This window comes from Gymnoscopelus microlampas, assembly GCF_963454915.1.
Source record: "Gymnoscopelus microlampas genome assembly, chromosome: 21".
Classification (NCBI taxonomy): domain Eukaryota; kingdom Metazoa; phylum Chordata; class Actinopteri; order Myctophiformes; family Myctophidae; genus Gymnoscopelus; species Gymnoscopelus microlampas.
In genome coordinates, this window is record NC_139958.1 from 14,242,569 (window position 1) to 14,254,831 (window position 12,263).

The 12,263-nt window shown below is 43.1% G+C and overlaps 1 protein-coding gene across 2 annotated transcripts in view; it reads left to right on the forward strand.

Annotated features, from left to right (window-relative positions):
• Positions 1 to 1,073: 1,073 nt before the first annotated feature.
• The window catches only part of mef2ca (myocyte enhancer factor 2ca), a 32,608-nt gene continuing 21,418 nt past the window's right edge, over positions 1,074 to 12,263 (forward strand). The window contains exons 1-2 of one of the 2 annotated variants that reach the window (XM_084046146.1): positions 1,074 to 1,285; positions 3,879 to 4,017. The gene's annotated coding sequence lies outside the window, so the exon portion shown is untranslated. Of the gene's footprint in view, positions 1,286 to 3,878; positions 4,018 to 5,375; positions 5,717 to 12,263 lie in introns of those variants that run through there. The other variant, XM_084046147.1, reaches the window with a different exon arrangement.

Genomic DNA, 12,263 nt, shown 5'->3' on the forward strand with positions numbered 1-12,263 from the left:
ACTTAGCCGGCTCCCATTTGAAGAAAAAAAATGCCATTTTGTCAAGATAAAATGTCTAAATCCTTTCGACAATAGCAGATCCACATCGCGACACGTTGTGTGCTTCTAGATCAGAACAAAGTAGGTCTTATATAAGTGTTTAAACTGCTCTTCGTTGGGGTCCCCCCTGGAACCCGCCTCAAGGACCCCCGGGCCCCAGGGGGTCCATGGACCCCACTTTGAGAAGCAGAGCTCTATAGATCCATATAGTTGATGTAAGGCAGACTTTGGGCGGTGATGGCAGAGGACAGGTGAGGCTAATCCTCTGCCAAGCAGATGCTCTGTGAGAGCAGAGCGCTGAGATCTGGGACATAGTCACAGGTTTGATCTCTCCCTCTCTCTCTCGCTCTCTCTCTCTCTCTCTCTCTCTCTCTCTCTCTCTCTCTCTCTCTCTCTCTCTCAATCCCAAACACTCCCACTCAGGCCCAGAGTGTCAGCAACCCCCCCCTCACACACACACACACACACACACACACACACACACACACACACACACACACAGACAGACGTGCGCGTGCATCATCATCGACACCTCAGAGCTAAATATACCGGGAGTGACAAGAACAGGTGACCAGGACCTTTCCACAGACATGCACTCAGCTCGCAGCAGCATGGACACAGAGGGTCACAGGTTATGAAGTGTGCGCGCGTGTGTGTGTGTGTGTGTGTGTGTGTGTGTGTGTGTGTGTGTGTGTGTGTGTGTGTGTATGTATGTGAGAGAGAGAGAGAGAGAGAGAGAGAGAGAGAGAAATCCCCCCCACACATACACACACTCACCAGGAATTGCGAGTAAACAGAGTTTAATTGGTTACATCTAAAAGCAATTTCCCTGAGAAACATTGCAATGTGGCTTTGAGCCACAGTGTGTGTGTGTGTGTGTGTGTGTGTGCGCGCGCGCGCGCGCGCGTGCACGTGCGTGTGGTGGACTGAGGGTTGAGGGAGTGTGGTGGGGTGGGGTGGGGTGGGGTGGTGTGGCGGTGGGTGGGGTAGGGGTTTGGGGTCTGTGAGGGCTGAGTGAATCCCACCACCCGTCAGTGTAGCACAGACCCTAGTGCCAAACACAACCCAGTCTCTGGGTCCCCTCCTATAAGCCAGCTGGTCTGGCTTTAATACCTTTTATCTTCCTGTTTTTATTACGTCCTTATTCTTGTTTGAAACAAAAGGATTTGAACTTTTTAAGACGACCCACAGCTGGAGCTGCTGGGGAACCAAGCCTTCCAGGTGAAGAACACATTAGAAAGCACTGGTGAGTTATGATTCTACGTCTGCGTGAGTTTTACCAGGAGTGTACAGTACAGGAGAGCTCAAAATGGATGCCACTGTTCACATGGGGTGGTACAGACAGAGTGGGCACCTATAGGAAGAGTGGGCACCAATTAAGGAAGAGTGGGCACGTCAATATTAAATAGTTTTTTCCCCAAAATGGAACCTAAAGGAAAGGAATACATGCCAGATACTTTGATGATTGGTGGGAAAACTTCTGCTAGGGGGCAGTGTTGTGTCCTGTCCTATCTTGTCTTCATACATTGTCAAATTACACATTCAATTCTAGTAAATGGTAAATGGTAAATTTGGTTCCATTTGAAGGCTACTTTCTTCAGAGTTACGAACACTGAGTATTTTAACAGTGTGGATAAGCTACAGCTGTAGGAATCAATCAGTACACATTATGATTTCAACTGCACCTCGTACAGTCAACTTGACATGACGGTTAAAAAACATGAACAATTCAGTTCTGTCTGAAAGCCCTTTTATTATTGTAGTCATTCCATTGTTTTTGACTTAAACAACCAAAATCACTGTTTGATGTTGTCAGAGTGACTTACTGTTGGTCATGTAACTGTCACTTTCTGTTAACCTTTATCTAATAGACTTATGCTTAGTGCTTTAATACCAAGGTCAGATTGACAGCATCGAGGTCTTAATCATAACCAATGAATATTAGTCACAATTTCACACCCCGGGCCATATTTTCGCCGGTGCCTTACCAATTATCCCTACATTTCTTTGCCATTTTTTACTATTTTGAAATAGTTGAAATAGCCAACAAGCTCACAACGTGTCGATGTAGATCGGCTTGTTGAACTATTTTAAAATGTTTTTAAAAATAGTAAAAAATGGCAAAGAAGTTTATAGATAATGGGTAAGGCGCCGGCGAAAATATGGCCCCCCAGCTATTAACCCACTTTGCCCTATTTTCAAACAAATAGCCAATATAATTGATCTATAAGCTCATCACATCACTCTTACATTTTTGTCTTGGAGTTTTTATTTGTTTATGTATAATTATTTTTTGAAAGATTTTTTTATTCTTTTGGAGGAAAGAAAAAAAAAGATCTTTGAAAAATTCCAACCGAACGACATGCCCAAAATAGGGCCGCCAGGTGCTTATTGGTCCATTGAGCAGTGGTTCTCAAAGTGGGGTCCAGGGACCCCCAGGGGTCCTTGAGGGGGTTCCAATGGGTCCCCAGCAGCAAAGTTAATTAACATAGCATCAAAACTGTTTACGCACTTTAACCCCTATCAGCTATTTTAAAATAGCCGATCTACAAGCTCACAACATGTGAGCTGGTGGATCTTCTTTTTTCAAAAGAAAATATTGGAAAAAAACTGTTTAAAATGTGGAATATACTTTTTAAACATTTTAACAACACAAATCTTGTATGGGGGTCCCTGGCACAACATATTTTCAAATGGGGGGTCTGTGGCCAAATACATATTAATGTGGGGGGTCCTTGACGCTAAATAGTTTGAGAACCACTGCCATAAAGAAATGCAGCTATTGTCTTGTGATTGTAACACATCGCTGTACTGTAGTGTGGTTTGGATGGCTGAATTGGTAGGATATAGCCGATAGTCATACTTTTCATCATAAGAAACAATAATGTTATCACATTATTATAATAACACTTGCATGTTATTACATGTTATTGCTGTACATGTTTTTACATGTTATCAAATGCATTATGTGCTGCAGAGCAGTGAGTCTTGATAAGAAGATAAGTTTTGCTTTCTCACACAGAAGTATTAAAGTGTTACGTTCTCTGACACCAGATCATTGTACTATGGGCTGAAGGGCACTCCGATGGCACAGTGGTCTGCCCACCACTGCGAAGGTTGTGGGTTCAAATCCAACATGGTGCATCCGGCTATGTTGAGTGTCTATAACAAAATTGACTTCGGCTTGACAATCGGCTTCCCTCCCCTGAAACATGGGAAAGGGAAGCCGGGTGTTGGGGTTGATATTTGGGGGTTGGGGGTGATATTTGTCACTACATGTTGTCCCATGGGCTGGGGGGGGGCAGCACCTGTCAGCAGGGAGTGTTGGGGCGGGAGGAGTAGGATTAAGGCTTTAGGTCCTTCCGGTGGGGGCTCCTCACTGGCAGGTGAGCCAGTAGGATACAACAGCAGTGACAATACACACAAAACAAATGTGGGGGGGGGTGAATTGTATAATGACAAAATAAGGTTGAAATATTACATATTTTGTCATAATCAGAATCCAATACAAGACACTATTCTATTTTGACAAAATAAATAAAATGTTTTGTGACCCAATTAAGACTACAAAGTGAACATGTTTATATAGCCTGTTTGATCCGTCTCCTCTCCAGATATATTGAACCATATACTGTAGGTTTAGAAATGTTACCCTGAAGAATTTGGTTCTAAAATGATATATTATAGGCCTACCCATTTGAAAATAATAATAATAATAATAATAATGATAATTACAAAATATGTAATAATAATAATAAAAATAAATAATAATAGTGTAAAAATAGTCAGTCAGTCAGTCAGTCAGTCAGTCATACTAATGATGCTACCTTGATCTCCAGGTGCTTCATAAAGTGACAGATCTGACAGCCTGCAGTCGGGAACTGAACCGCTGGACGGAGCTAAAAGACAAACACATCATCATCCTCATTACATCGTTGTTGCACAAGGATTAATGTGCAAGAAGTAACTGACTGAGAGGTGAGTTATAGCACACGTATGTATGGTCATAATACTCTATACCTAACCTGCCCATTGATTCTCAAAAGTTATTAATTTTTAAAAATGTATTTCAAGGACCCTCTTGAGAGTGTAGCCTACCATGACCATTTTAGGGTCCATTTAGGTTCCATTTTGTGCACTCAGAAAATGCAAAATATAAGGTACTTATTACCCGGTTGCCCCAAATTTTAACTAGCGGTCCGGAGTCTTTTTGCACTGTATTAGTCCATATTTTTCAATAAAGAAGTGTTTTAATCCCGTCTGTGGCCGAACGCCATTTTTTCCCCCTCGTTTACTTCCTGTTTACATTGAGTGTAATTCCGGCATTCGCCGCATGCACCACCGCTCATTGGGAACTTCCGACAGAATCGGCCACAGACGGGATTAAAACACTTCTTTGTTTGACAGATACGGGCTAATACATTGCACAAAGACTCCGGACCGCTAGTTAACATTTGGGGCAATCGGGTCAGCACCTTATAGTCTTGTTTTTGTACATGTACGGAGAAGTACGGGCTTTACTGGTGAAAGTCCAGGGCGCATTGGCGCGGGGGGGGGGGGGGGGGGGGGGGGTCGCCAAGACTCTCGTATATATAAAAATGTCAAAATCGATAAAATACATCTAGTCTTCATCTAAGGCTAATATAAAGTAACGGTTTTTGGACATAGGTGGTTTCCACCAGCGATAGGCTACCCGCTACGGCATTGGTTCTCAAAGTGGGGTACGGGGACCCCCAGGGGTACTTGAGGCGGTTCCAGGGGGTCCCCAGCTAAATGATGGATAGGAACCAAATGGACCCTTATGGTTCTGTAACTCTGAGAGTGTACAAATGGAACCAAATGGACCCGAATGGACCCTGACGGGTCCATTTGGTTCCATTTGTACACTCTCAGAGTTAAATTAACATTGATTTTATAATATAAATGCAGGTCCCAGAGGTATAAATGCCATTAAATGGGGGTCCGTAGCCTAATACATGTCAAACTGGGGGTCCTTGACATTAAAATGGTTGAGAATCACTGCTAGAAAGCCGTACGTGTATAAACCTTCTCTTATTGGGGTCCCTGGCTTATCTTTTCAAATGGGGGTCCGCGGGCTAATAAGTGTCAATTTGGGGGTCCTTGACCTTGACATGAAAAAGTTTGAGAACCACTGCGCTACGACATTGTTTTAAAATCAGTCCATGTGTCTGTGTGCCACAGTCTATGGTCTGTGCACGACTTGACCAAAGAGAAGTTAGAGTCGGAGGAAGGAGGTGTGTTCAGTGTTCAGTTCACTTTGGCTGTTGCGCGCATCTCCAGATTCTCAGTGCGAATCGATTATTATCTGATCAGCACCCTGCTGACCTGCCTAGGTCTTCAATCATCTGATCCACCGTGACTCTGAGTCAGAACTCAAGTCGGATTCTGTCATCCATCCATCTATTCTATTCTATACGATCGGTGTTGTCGAGCAGAAAACGGACATCCAGTATATTTGAGGGGTTGTGGTGGGAGATGGCCAGCAGGCTGCTGCCCGGTCCGACCTGCTGCCGCTGCCCAGGGGATGTGAACGGTCAGGGTCGTATGGATTCATGTGGACTCGTGGAAATGTGTTTATTATTGATCATCACCGGTCATCTTTGAGAGCCACATGTGGAGTAAAAGCAGGTGCCCGTTACTTCTTCTGAACAACCTGGTAAGAGAGCAGAACTAATTTTACCGTATTGGTTAGTTTTTTAAGGGAGAGCAGTCAGTGTGGTCATCTTTGAGTGATGCCGTGTGTGTGTTCGTGTGTGCGTGTGTGTGTGTGTGTCCTAGTGATAAAAAGTTGGGACTGAATTTCAACTATTCAAATACACTCAGCATATTTGCCAGCCAATGTTTTGTAAACAGACAAGAATGGCTACAATGTAGCGATTGCTCTTATAGTTCATATAGGCTATTTGAACATTGGGACAAACTTGGACAAATTTGGAGGTCAAGTGTACTGTAGTCTCTCCAGTCAGCTTCTGTTTCACTCATTTGTCGCCTGTAATTATAGGATTAAAGTGGTTAAATTGATTAGGATGCTATATTAATTAAGTAATTTAGCTGGGGACCACCTGAAAGCCTACTCAAGGACCCCTCTGGGGGTTCCCAGACCTCACTTTGAGAACCACTGGAGTATGAGTCGGATGTAGGGCATAGTATCTCTCATATGATAGTGATGTTATTATCGTATTAGTCTTAACTGTCCTCACACCCTGGCTGTCCATTCACACCAGGTTGATGTACACTTTGAGAAGACCTGCACCTCCCTACTGTAGCTACTGTAGCTGGATGGCCTGATGATTAGTGTTGTAACTTCATACTGTGTTCTTATAACGGATGCAAGGAGAGTGGGCACTAAGGAAGAGTGGGCACTTCATAAAATGTGCTATTTTGTCCAAAATGTTAAAATATGAAATGTTTGAAAAATGGCCTTAAGTCATGTAAACTATACATTATTTGAACATGCACGGTACATCAATATCAGACTTAAATGTACCCTTCAACTTCTTGTTTATGCCCAAAATAATTGGATGTACGGGTTTTGTAGCAATTGTAGAAATATTAGACCTTGATTGTGAAATGTTCAATCGTATTCTATTCCTGTATACTTTACATTACTTAACCTTTACATTACATTACCGTTTTCCAAATATGATTTTCTTTTACATTTTGGAACAAATAGCGAATTTTACATCGATGTGCCCACTCTTCGTTGTGCCCACTCTTCCTGTTACCCTTATAACAAGACCCCAGTGTTATCCACTCTCGATATTAGTAAACGTACGTATGTACGTACACACACACGCTTGTCTTTATATCCTTGTAGGGGCTATAAAGGGAATTAAGTTTTGTACCATTTTGTGTGTGCCATTTTAAACCTATAACCTTAACCCCTAACCGTAAACTTAACCCTAACCCCAACCCCAAAACCATTACCCCTAAATGCCTGATCCTATATATCCCTGACCCCTACCTGAATCTTTTACTAATAGTAACCTTTGCTCCAAAAAAAAAGTTCTCTGCCATACTAATGAGCCTTAACATCATGGGGACCTGGGGGATGTCCGGACAAGGTCACATTTATCTGCTTTTACTATCCTTGGGGGGAATTTTGGTCCCAGTGTGGATAGTAATGCCTGGCACACACACACACACACACACACACACACACACACACACACACACACACACACACACACACACACACACACACACACACACACACACGCTTCTCAGGGAAATTGCTTTTAGATTTAACCAATTAAACCCTGTATTGCCCAGCCGCCGGGTTCCTCAGCAGTCTGTACTTGGGCCCCCTCCCCTTTTTTGGTGTAAGTTTTGAAAATCTTGAGAATTAAAATTGTATTTTTAAAATACGTTAAAAAAGGGAGGTATTTACTCGACTCGCTACCCATAAAAATGGTCTGCTTGACCCCCAAAAAATGGATCCCGACTGAGCGACCCATTCATTGTCGGTGTGGGGGAACCACACTGATCTAATGCTGTCATCTTTGTCACCAGGGTGATAAACAGGGTTGACAGGATGCCGTTGTATCCTGCAGTGTAGAGGAACCTCACACAGAGAGGGTCTTTGTGTGTTGGCCGTGCGCTACAGCATGTAGCTGCTAATCATCAGAATGCCCCCATGCCACAGTCTGTATGTTAACCGGCTATTTATAGGCCGTCATGTGCGCATATACGCCAGGCCCAGGGACTGGCTGGGGAGGGAGTGTTGGTTTGGAGATGAAAAAAAGAAAAGAAATGCCCAATTCTGTACAGTGTCGGTTCATTAACTTGAGGACACACAGGGGTATAATTAAATTTTTGTTGTCATCATTATTATGTGTGTTTGTTCGACTCCCAGATAGTTTTATAACTCACTAAGACGCTATTTTAAGCGTGTTGCGGCACAATGCATGGTCCAGCAGCACAGCTGTTGATTTGCCTCCTCTCTGTCAACTGTCTGACTGAGGGGAGGGGGGGGGGCAACCCGTCCCCCCTCACCCTAACCCATCCCCCCTAAAACCCCTTAACCCCCTCCATCCCCCCTCCTCTCGCTCCATGTGGAGTGTCCTGCCAAGGAATACAAGGACACTGTCACATGCCACTATACTGTTGTGTTGGTCAGTGGTTCTCAAACTTTTTAAATTTTATTTCAAGGACCCCCAGGTCGATATACATTAGGCCACGGACCCACATTTGATACTTTTCTTTATTTTGTATCCCTCGGACCCCAATTTACACTGCAAGATCCTGTGTGTGTGTGTGTGTGTGTGTGTACAAATGGAACAAAAAGTGTGTACACGCTCAGAGTTATAGACCTGTAAAGGGGTCCATTTGGTTCCCCTGGAACCCACTCAAGGACCCCTGGGGGTCCCTGGACCCCACTTTGAGAACCACTGGTGTTGGTAACCGGAGAACAACAACTGGGCACTTGAGGGTTGAGAGAAGTGAATTTATTTGGGGGGAGAACTCACTAGGCCCATTCCGCATTTTACATTTTAGAATCCATTTCTACTCCCTCACAATGAGGAGCATTGTTAGAATTCACTGAACAACATGTACATTGACAGCTACAGTATACTGTACATACGTATATGCCCTCCATAATGCTTCATATGCCCTCCATAATGCTTCATATATGCCCTCCTGGTTCATATATGCCCTCCACAACTCCCAGTGTTGACTTTTCATTGGCGTACGGACAAATAAGATGACAGTCACTGATGTTTATCTTTTGTTTCATGAATACATGATTGAGTTTGTGCTTGTTAAAAGATAGTGGGAAGAAGGGTTGAGAGACTTTATCGGCATAGTATGTAACTTTGTCCTGTGTTTACATAACAAAAACAAAAAGTTATTTGTTTTGACCTAGTATAGTGTGGTGGTGTTTACCCGCAGAAACACTTTGTCCTCTCGCTGTATTTTGGTGTTTTCACTGTTTGTTTTGGTAGACGGGGACGCAACCAAAGCAAACTGTGAAATCACCAAAATACAGCGAGAGGGCAGTGAGTTTCTGCAGGTAAACACTACCACCCTACTCCAGTGGCTGATAAATGCTGATAAAGAGGTAAATAAAAATGCATACGTGTATGTTGTTTTGTTATGTAAACTAAACACAGGGCTATAAACTACGCCTTTAAAGGTATTGGTATCGGGCCAGAATTACCCAATAGGTGCAGAGTAGACCCATTGCCCAGTTCTCTTGCATTGGTTGCGTAGTAGACAGACATACGTGCTAGCACACACGCATGCATCTCTGAACTACTTCGGCATAAGAGGACAACTGGACAGGATGAATGGCTGAGGACAGAGATGGATGGCATCCAACTCTCCTCCCTCCATGGTCAAAACCGTGGTTCTCTCTGTCTCTCCGTCTGTGAACCAGATTACAGTACAAGCCCTCTTGTTGTTTGGGGTAAAAAGTTCATTCATTCATTTTTGGAATGCTATTGGTTTACATGGGTTTCTATTAATAGTAACTGGGAGGCTTGTGTACACGGGCAGCAGGGTAATTGGGGTGGAGAATTGAGAAGATCAGGGCTAGACACGGATCCTGTAAATAGCTGATCTACAAGCCCACGACGTGTCGCGACAGCGACACATCGTGGGCTTGTAGATCGGCTATTTTCGGACCACGCGACACTGACGTATGACGAAGTCTAGATCCAGCAATACTGTACCAACCACACGCCACACAGAGTTTTGTTGGGTTCGAACGCACACTTCCCCCGCAAAGTATAGACATCATGCCATGGCCTATAATTCTGTCTCCACAATGTGCTGAGTTTGCTATAACGCGTGAGTTGCTTTATGTTGAGATATACTGTTCTGTCTTTGTCCTCAAAACTAAATCACAGAGTCAGAGACTGGAGATGCAGACATTAAATGCTGTCTGGCTGGCTGGCATGTTGTTTCTTGCTATAATTAGACATTCACTTCATTATCTCATCCCCAACACGAGTCCGAATATTTTGGGCTTGTCTTTACTCTAGTCTAAAGTATAGCTGATGATGGGCATGTTGTTGTGGCAAATCATCCACCTAGAAAAAAAGAATAATCTGCCTCTAGATTCAATCATCCAACTAATGAAAAGATAAGTTGGGGAGGAGATGAAGGCAATGATTGGATAGGAAAGGACCTGTGTTGCTAAAAAGGAAGTAACAAGCAAGTCACTGTAAAACAATTGAAACCTTTCCCCTATTGTTTATAGTTTACATCATTCTTATGATTTATTTATTTTTAATTCTCCTGAATTCCTCTGTGAACTCACCATCATGTAGCAGTGCTGATGCAATTATTCATTGCTTGGTGGTAATTGCAAGATAGAGATCTGTCTGCCTGTCTGTCTGTCTGTCTGTCTGTCTGTCTGTCTGTCTGTCTGTCTGTCTGTCTGTCTGTCTGTCTGTCTGTCTGTCTGTCTATAATTAGTGTTTGACCCAGACTCCTATGGTGTATCTCATGTTTCTATATTTGTGTTTGATATCACACACATCCCAAGGTTGTTGTCAAATACATTTGAAAACACTCATCACTATTGCTAATTACTGAGAAATGTCCACCGCGGGGAGCTTGTTGAATGTGTGCATTTTGTAGCAATACTAATGGGAACCCATGGTGTCCGCTGACAGCTAGACCAATAACAGTTTTCATACTGGAGCACCAAGAACCTTGTTATACATTATCGAAACCAAATCTAAAATCCTGACGTATACCTTGATGTTTCACTTTAGTGGCAAGTCGTAGAAGAGCAGTCTCTCTGTGTCTTGTAGCCCCTTTCAGAACCCTGTGAACCTTTTTTGTATTTGGGATGACGGTATGCCGTCATCCCAAATACAGCAAAGGTATACAGGGTTCCGAAAGGTCTTGTCTTGCTATCACCCTCCCACACACACACACATCCACGCACGGTACGCACGCACGCACACACGTACGTATGCACGGTACGCACACATGCGCACGCACGCACACGCACATACACACTTTATTATACAGAGTGCTATATCAGCTGATCTAAAACTTACAGTCACAAAGTCGTTATCTTTCTAGTATCACATACTACATAGTCTAGTATATTACACAAGGAATTTGTGGCTAGCAGATACACTTTAAACGCAAAGGTTGAATAAAGGCAAATTATTTGCTTTATTGTCTTTCGGTGGACAAAAGACACCTGGATGGTCCTTTAAAATGTAACTTGTGACGTGCCCTAAAAGACCTGGCATGAGACTTGCTCTGATAGACTTGAGAATGAGATGTGAGAACATTTGTTGTGATTTACTCGTAAAATGTACATCCAAAAAATGCAAGCACTTAAGTCTAATTTATACTACGTTGTACGTTGGTATCGCATACCGAAAGTAGCCGATCTACAAGCATGTAGATCTGCTATTTCCTGCGTGTCACTACATTTTTTTGTAAATTTTTTCTTCAATATTACTTTCACACGCTTCTAAGTAGACCCAGCGGACAGCTATGTTATTGCCCTGCCCAGCCACAACAATGCAAAGCAGGGAATTGTAATCGTTGCTCTGTTGGTTTTTTTTGTTTGTTTGTTTGTGTGTATTTTAGCCAGATAATTTGAAAACAGAGGCCCAGATGGGAATGATCAAGAGGCTCCTCAGAGAGATTATTCACTTTTGGGTCGAAAGGGTCAAAGGTTAAATGTCACAATGGAGAGACAGAATGACAAGACGTGTTGGCGTGGGACAGGGTTTACACCCCTAGGTGCTTTTGTATAATTTAACATAGTTATAGCGTGTGGATTTGTGATATGTTGCATTGATAGTATGGTACATTGCATTTCTCCTCCAACCCTGTACAATCCAATCACCCAGGACGTGAGGGGAACCACTTGAGCTATACCTAATTTATACTTTGTCATACAATGTGTCGCATTCATCCAGACAACGTTGTGAGCTTGTTGATCTGCTTTAGTTTTTTTTTTTGCCATTTTTGACAGTTTTCACCTATAATGACATATAGTACAGGGATGCCAGGTGAAAGTGTTTTTTGTCAACTGTTTTTTTTTTCATTGAAACCTAAACCCTGCTGATCTAGTGTGTAGACCTTTGCGTGCGTACAAGTGCATATTCTGAAACTGGTGGTGTTTTGTGTGTGTGTGTGTGTGTGTGTGTGTGTGTGTGTGTGTGTGTGTGTGTGTGTGTGTGTGTGTGTGTGTGTGTGTGTGTGTGTGTGTGTGTGTGTGTGTG